At 35.2% G+C, this 9,081-nt stretch overlaps 1 non-coding gene across 1 annotated transcript; it reads left to right on the forward strand.

The window, feature by feature from the left end:
* The first annotated feature begins 7,834 nt into the window (after positions 1-7,834).
* Positions 7,835-7,907, forward strand: TRNAR-ACG (transfer RNA arginine (anticodon ACG)). The gene has a single exon. It is a non-coding gene; the product is annotated as a tRNA-Arg (tRNA).
* Positions 7,908-9,081: the final 1,174 nt, after the last annotated feature.

A 9,081-nucleotide genomic window follows, 5' to 3' on the forward strand; every position in this document is an offset into this window, starting at 1 on the left:
ATTTTGAAAGGTCACAATATTCTGTAAACTTTATACAACTTTAATCAGTAACACAAATACTGTTCAATTTCCCACCAAAATAAATGATTTTTTAAAAAATGTAACAGAAGCAGTCTTGTTTGTTAAAAATCACAATCTTTACGAGCTCTTTCTAGGAAGTATTGTAAAGGTAAGCAAATTCTAATATAACTAATTGTTTTGTTTTTGAATTTCGCACAAAGCTACACGAGAGCTACATGCGCTAGCTGTCCCTAATTTAGCAGTGTAAGACAAAGCAACCAGTCATCACCACCACAGCCAACTCTTGGGCTACTCTTTTACCAAGGAATAGTTGGATTGATCGCAACTTTATAACGCCCCCACGGCTGAAAAGGCGAACATGTTTGGTGCGACGAGTATTCGATCCCACGACCCTCAAATTACGAATCGCACGCCTTAACCCACTTGGCCATGGCGGGCAAACATAACTAATATGCTGTAAGTAGTGCATACTGTAACATAACTTATCTACAATATTCCTATTTGGAAAAGGAACATTCATAACTGCAAACCTGAACGTGTCCATGTTATTAAAAATGTTAACTTGAATATTTGTTTTTTGATCCTGATACCTACTTTGGTGTGGTTTGTTTTGAATTTCGTGCAAAGCTACACGAGGGCTATCTGCGCTAGCCGTCCCTAATTTAGCAGTGTAAAACTAGAGGGAATACAGCTAGTCATCCCCACCGACCGCCATCTTTTGGGCTGCTCTTTTACAAACGAAAAGTGGGATTGACAGTCACGTTATAACGCCCCCACGGCTGAAAGGGCGAGCGTGTTTGGCCATGCCGGGCCTTGGAGATAAAGATCATCTAAATTTAAAATAAGAACCTCCCACCTCTATGAGGTGCTGAGATATTATTTTGTTTAACAAATCTCATAGAGTGGCTCCGCCCTTCGCATCAATCATTTGAAAGTTCTTAACTAGTACCACCTACTACTGAGTAGCTCAAGTTTAAAACAAATGGAAAGAGAATTTTCCCTCTACGTAATTCTAACAGTTGTTTATTAGTGATTTGATGGCGAATGAAAGAATTTTGTCAGAACTAGATGTGTGATTATTAAGTCGTGCCTCTGAACAGGAATAGGATTTTTTCAACCCACATGTACTTCACTTGGAGACCCCACTAAATTACAGGAATTTTGAGGATATTAATACTGCAATTTGATGTGTTTTTTTTTTCAAAAGTTATTGCTTAGAGTTTACAAAAATTATTATTTCTACATACCCCACCCTCAAGTCTAGACAAGGCTTAATGATAGTACGAATGCACGAGTACAGAATTTCGCAACAAGGGTACGTACACTAAATCAATGTTTTGCACTGTATTTCTCATTTACTTTCTATGTTTTAAGAAATATAACTAAAATTTAAACATTTATGAGTAAACAGTAATAAGTATATGTATATTTAAAGACATATTTGACGTACGCTAGCCGACATAGTATACTCTTATAGGCCATTATATAGTTAGGCCTACTGCATTTGTGTGTTTCTAATTGTCTAAAGTCTAAACTGAGGTAACATTAAAACCACATTCGAAACTTGACAACTTTAAAACAAGAGGACAGTATTAAAAATATGTGCCCAAATAACCCCATCGTACATACATGCTACGAAATTCGACAGATATCAAACAGATAAGGAGAAGTTTGTTTGTTTAGAATCAAGTACAAAACTACACAATGGCTATCTGTACTCTGCCCACCACGAGTATCGAAATTCGGTTTTTAGAGGTTTAAGTCCGCAGACATATTACTGTTTTACTGGGTGTGTTTTTGTTATAGCAAAGCCACATCGGATTATCTGCTGATCCCACCGAGGTGAATCGAACCCCTGATTTTGCGTTGTAAATCCGGAGACATACCGCTGTACTTGCGTGATTTCGCTAGGAGGCAATGAGAAGCGGTACAGAAACACCTGCGAGGTAAATTGATTGGCGAGACTCAGAACCTACAAAGTTTATTGGAGCAGCGCAACTTTGAATCATACAATAAATGTTTTGACACATTCTAATTGCAATTTTGTTAGCCTTGGAAATTTATTTTGTAAATGTTGTATGAAATATAAACCGCTTGGTACAATATTGTGTTCTTGGAAAAATGGCAAGTACTAATAAAACTTTTATGTTTTCACGTGTGTTCTTGCTCTGTAGGTTGTATTACAGCATTATTTACAGTGGGTTTAACTTTAGGTGTTGAGAGTAAAATAAACACAGAAAATTCATCGGACATGTTTAACAGTTGAAACTCTCAGGGTACGAACTTTGAATCCTTTTGATTAGGGCCGGCATGGCCAGGCGTGCTAAGGTTTTCGACTGCTAATACGAGGGTCGCGGGTTCGAATCCCGGTTACACCAAACATGCTCGCTATTTCAGCCGTGTGGGCGTTATAATGTGACAGTCAATCCCACTATTCGCTGGTAAAAGAGTAACCTAAGAGTTGGCGGTGAGTGGTGATGACTAGCTGCCTAGAAGAAAGGAGACAGCTGCTCATTTTATTTCTGATATTTAGGTTTTTTTTTCATTATATTTGATGAGTTTTCTTTAGGCTGAAGAATGAAGTAATAAACGTAATAACAGAAAAATATAAAATTTTACTAAAAAAATTATATATTCACTTAAGAGGTTCTAGAAATTATACAAGTGAAATGTGAGATTTTTGAAATTTTAATCTCCAAATGAAATCACTTTTCTCTAGTACTAGTTAAAAAAATGAATCGATAATTTCACGAAGAAATATTAATAAAAATACTTTGTTAAAATCTTATTTTTTGTGTGAAAACCTTGTAATGTTTAGTGAAAGTCTAGCAAATTTTCTGAAGATACACCATATATAAATTAGAAGTTACTTGTATGTCAATTAGTTATGGTTACGTCCGATGGGACTAGGTAATGTCCGTAGAGTAAGTGTTGTACCACATTACATGTGATTTTCACATCTTGAATGACACTCTGTTGTACGTTAGGTTGGTCGTCTTTAATATATTGTGCTTCCCTCTTATCTATATCTCATCAAGATATTAAAGTTATACTTCTGAAGATTATGGACACTTATTCCTATGTAGCCTTCTAAATTGCAAAAACGTACAACTAACTTCAGTGTTGCGTATTTTGTGACTATACGACTAATAATAGAAATGACTGATGGCTCGATAACACTTAGCTAATCTTAACAAGTGGAACAACACCCCTTTTATGTAACATTCAATGTCTTAGTTTCACAAACAATAACATGTTCTTTTCGATGTTGTACTTGTAATAACAGTGCTACAGGTCTATCGTGACAGGTATGGGTCAAAGGTCATGCCATATCACGTTTGTTGACTCGCACTTAAATTTCATTGAACTATTATTTTATTAATGTATTTTAACAAGTTTGGTATCAAATTGTGGATTATAATTCGTCTTTTAGTATGATACATTAATTTATACCTTTATTTAAAAGTAAATATTAAAAAGAAATCCTACACATTAACTTCTGTGTGTCATGCTGTATGTCCAAGTACAAAGTCTGCAGTTTCTTACGAATTAGGAACTCAAATTACTGACAAGCTAGAATATCAACAAATAACCTACAATCTTCCTAGTTTGCTAAGGTATCGCTCATGTACCTATTCCAACACAGACCCTTCTACTCTCTTTCCATATTTGTAAACGCGACCTTATATACTCTTATTTCTGTTTATGATATGTGGGTAATCAATCGAAAGCGCAGAATATCCTTCAACTGTGTTTTTCTCAGACAGTATCAATTTTATGACGTCGTACCAGTTTTGAGAAACAAATTTCAAACTGGTAAGTTCTTATTTTTAGACCAAAATACAGCTTATTACAAAGTTTGATAAGTTATAATGTTTTATAAAAGTAAGTTTAAAATGTATTTTAAATAGGAAAATATATGTGCATATATAGGTAGCGTATTATAACTGAAATGTGACTATATATTATAGCCTGGCATTACTAGGTAGTAAAGGCGCTCGAGTCATAATATGAGGGTCACGGATTCAAATCCTCGTCGCACCAAACATGCTCGCCCTTCAAGCCGTGAAGGCGTTATAATGTGACGTCAATCCCACTAATCGTTGGTAAAAGAATAACCTAAGAGTTGGCAATAATGGTGATGACTAGTTGCCTTGCCTCTAGTTTTACACTGCTTAATTAGGGACGGCTAGCGCATGTAGTCTTCGTGTCGCTTTGCGCGAAATTCGAAACACAAACAAACTGAAAATTGCAAAAAAACAAACAAAACCCAACAAAAAACTAGTATACTAAGACAGGTTGCTTTGTAAAGGACAGTTTTATATTCTTGAATACGATAACATCAATGCAGGAAAATGGATGTCAGTGTGGCTGAACTTTTGAAACCTACAAAAACATGAATCTATGAAGAAATATAATCATCAACATTTGCACTGGACATACCTAGAGACACAGACTGAAGTGTTTGTTATTTTCAATAACGATCTGCCGCCAGCTGAAAGTTCAAGAAGGGTTGAACAGGCTCAAACATAATTAATAATAATAAAGCTGCCAAATTGAGTCGTGTCACGAATAAAGTTTCCGGAAATGTTGTCAATATATCTTCTGTACAAATAGGGAACATTTCTTAAAAACAAAAATCCAAATTATTAAACAAACAGTTTGTATACGAATATTCCATTCTGGTTCCCATAGCAACATTGAGTAATTGTCATTAAACTTAAATATATTTAGATTCAGTACAAGTTGTAAAATTTTATCAGTGGAAGGTAGGAGTATAACTCGTCCATCAAGAAAAAACTTGAGAGGTTTTAAGCCTTCAATGTAAAGATTGAATATGTAAAGAGATATTACATTACCCATGAAGATTATGAACAATTTGTAGGAACCTTAATTTATGTACGATAAGATAAAGAATGTTATCAATAAAATTAGAAAACAGTTTTGTGGAACACTTGTACACAAACATGATGGGCCTTTCTGAAATCTCAAGTTTATGGATCTTGGGTAGTACATAAAAGATGGACATTCTAGGATCTTATAAACTAAAGTTACGCCCTTCGTCAGTTAGTCTATTTATGGTGTCGGCTCTTTGAGTTTGCGTACAACGGCGAATTCCATCACATGTAAAATTAGGTGTCGGAAAGATGTCTGCAGCTTCATCTATGTACCGTTCAAAGCTCCAAACTACATTAGCGTCTCCTTCGTCAGTAATTGTAATAGCAATGTGAAATCGTGGGTTACATATAGTTTGATGTTCCTTCAGCTCAAGCTATCGTAAAGAAGTAATAAATATCGGCTACTCTGTTCCATCAACATCAGACAACTTAGAATAATTATTCACACTTGAACTAATTTATGCACTTAATAAAACTCATGGAACCCATTTGTATTGGTTGTCGTTTGGTATAACGCTACACACTATATTACATGTACTCTGCTCACCATGGGGATCAAAACCTTTAATTTATTGCTGAGCCACTTGGAGGAGGACAAGAAGCAGATAAAATAAGTCGAGTCTTGTGTAAAAATTAAAAGGTAAACGAGAAAAGATCATAAGGTGTTTAATGACAATGATATATCTTAGAAAGTCAGAATATTTTCGCAAGTGTGGCAAATGCCACACAATAGTACCGTAAAATTGAGTATTCATGAAAAGATCTTAAATTAGCTTGAGTAAAACCAATGATTGTTAATACATTAACTCGATTCACTATAACCCTAAATAATTACCAAAATAACTAAAGTGTGGATGTAGATTTTGAAAGGTCACAATATTCTGTAAACTTTATACAACTTTAATGAGTAACACGAATAGTTCTCAATTTCCCACCAAAATAAATGATTTTTAAAAAAATGTAACAGAAGAAGTCTTGTTTGTTAAAAATCACAGACTTTACGAGCTCTATCTAAGAAGTATTGTAAAGGTAAGCAAATTCTAATATAACTAATTGTTTTGTTTTTGAATTTCGCACAAAGCTACACGAGAGCTATCTGCGCTAGCTGTCCCTAATTTAGCAGTGTAAGACTAGGCAGCCAGTCATCACTACCCACAGCCAACTCTTGGGCTACTCTTTTACCAACGAATAGTTTAATGGATCGCAACTTTATAACGCCCCCACGGCTGAAAAGGCGAACATGTTTGGTGCGACGAGAATTAGATCCCACGACCCTCAAATTACGAGTCGTACGCCTTAACCCACTTGGCCATGCCGAACAAATATAACTAATATGCCGTAAGTAGTGCATATTGTAATATAACATATCTACAATATTCGAATTTGGAAATGGAACATTCATAACTGCAAATCTGAACGTGTCCATGTTATTAAAAATGTTAACTTGAATATTTGTTTTATGATCCTGATACCTAGTTTGGTTTGGTTTGTTTTGAATTTCGTGCAAAGCTACACGAGAGCTATCTGCGCTAGCCGTTCCTAATTTAACAGTGTAAGACCAGAAGGAACACAGCTAGTCATCCCCACCGACCGCCATCTTTTGGGCTACTCTTTTACCAAAGAATAGTGGGATTGACCGTCACATTATAATGCCCCCACGGCTGAAAGGGCAAGCATGTTTGGCGCGACGGGGATGCGAACCCGCTACCCTCAGATTACGAGTCGCACGCCTTAACACGCTTGGCCATACCGGGCCGACAAGACTTTATAAACAGAATCTGACACCATGGAACTAACTCATTTTGGATATCAATAAGAGATGAATATCCTCTGTTAAGTGCTAAGGCTCAGCGAACCTGAATTCCTGTGATAAAAAAAAACAAGTACTGCGCGAAAATCAGTGTGGAACAGGAAATGAGTGTTGGTGTCCAATCAGATTCCAAGGTAAGCTGTGCAGTACCCAATAGGCGCACACATCCATTAGTAATTGTGGTTGTTTAAAAAATGAAATAAAAGTATTGTTTTTTGCTTCAATTTACGTGTATTATTCTTTCAGACGGCTACAACGTTTTTAGAAGATAAATAGTTACTGAGTTTTGTTGTTTGGACCTAACGACTTCATAAACGGAATTGTTAGGGTTTTTTTTTCTTTTTGCCTAAGGTGAGACAAATTGCTGAGACACTAAGGGTGCTGTGAACCGAAACAGTTTTGGACACGCTGGTAAAAGGAATGGTGCCTAAGTTAAGTGTAGTCAAATTAACATTTTTAATCAGAACCTAACAACAGAAAGAGTGTTTATCATTTTATCTGTTGTGTTGATTATTCTATTTAGAAACGATAATCGATAATAATTAGGAAACATAACAGATGCTAATTAAGAACAACAATAATAATTAGGTGGACAATAATTACGAAGAGCAATAGATAATAATTAGAAACATCAGCGAATAATAATTAAAACCAACAATGGATAATAAATAGGACCGTCAATGGAAATTAATTAAAAACAACAACTGTTAATAATTAGGAACAACAAGGCATTTCTTATTTTTTACAGAGGGTTAGATCCGCTAATTACAGGAGATTTAACAAGGAAACTTCTAGAGTGGTATTTATTTGAATGCTATTCTAGTTGTGTGCAATTAATGTGACTGGATAAACTTAATAAAATTAAAACAATTTCTTATTACCAACAAACAAAAAAGTAACGTATATTTTTGTGTAAACAAAAATTCATTTTCTACTGGGTTGTTATTAGGTCTGTAACCTCCTTTATTTTAATATAGATCTTTACAGAACTAATACATGACTAGCTTAAAGTATCATCTTTAATTGAAGAACTCGAAGTAGAAATGAACCAAGAAATCATATTTGAATTAAACAGATAAATTTAGTTTCTCGGTCTAATCAAAGCGGGCCAGTGGCGCAATGGATAACGCGTCTGACTACGGATCAGAAGATTCCAGGTTCGAAACCTGGCTGGCTCGATTAAGCGTTACAATTATGGGTCCGGCGTGCGACTAGTGATCTGAGGTTCGTGGGTTCGCATCCTGGTCGCGCCAAACATACTCGCCGTTTCAGCCGTGGGAGCGTTATAATGTGACGGTCAATCCCACTATTTGTGCTAAAAGGGTAGCCCAATAGTTGGCGGTGGGTGGTGATGACTAGTTGCCTTCCATCTAGTTTAACACTGCTAAATTAGGGACGGCTAGCGCATAGTTTTCGTGTCGCTTTGCGCGAAATTCGAAACACAAACAAACTGTATATTGCAAAACAACACTAGTATACTGCTTTATAAAGGACAGTTTTATATTCTTGAATACGGTAACATCATTGCACGTGAGCAGCGTAACTGCAAGTTCCATAACTTTAGCCAGGCACTACTGACTGGAAAATATACTAAAAGTAACATGTATATTGTTATGATATTTAGATTAAGCATTTCTGTTTATATGTCGTCACATGTAGTTTTCTAGAACAACAACATAATTTATATTTATTCCCCAATTTTTTATGCAGGTTACGAAGTCTGTCAAATTGAACCAACCCGTATGAAGATAAAGTAGTGAAATAACAGATAAATATAAAGTTTGTTTGATAAAACGACGTTCATAATTAACTGGGGATTATATAGATTTTGTACGGAAAATCTGAAAATGTTCTGATCCTTAAAAATATTTTTAATCTTAAAATCAAAATTATTTTGCATGTTGAACAGTCAACATCCTGGTAACGAAAAAAAAAAGAAAATCTTTAATTAAAGATCTTAATATTTAATTGAAAATGGGATATTTTGTTTTCTAAAGCTCGGCAGTGTGTACCAATAAACTGTCAAATATTGCAAAGATATGCTTACATTATCAAAAAATTATAGTATAATTACTTTTATGGATACGAGCTGAGTAAATTTCACCCAACCTTTACTGGAAGGGCTATCTGCAAAATTACCACCATCTGTACCTAATGAGTGGATCTTCAAGAATTCAAAATATGAACACAGAGTACTGATCAATTCTTTCTTTCAGTTTGTTGAATGCTTATCCAGAATCAAGATACGAATAAATGTTATTTGGGTTTTCAAGTAATTTGCGTGGAGGATTTAACAGAATGATCATAGTAAGAGCATGTTATAAGAAATCCACTTATCTTCCACAGGTTCAC

This window comes from Tachypleus tridentatus, unplaced genomic scaffold, assembly GCF_004210375.1.
Source record: "Tachypleus tridentatus isolate NWPU-2018 unplaced genomic scaffold, ASM421037v1 Hic_cluster_1, whole genome shotgun sequence".
NCBI lineage: Eukaryota > Metazoa > Arthropoda > Merostomata > Xiphosura > Limulidae > Tachypleus > Tachypleus tridentatus.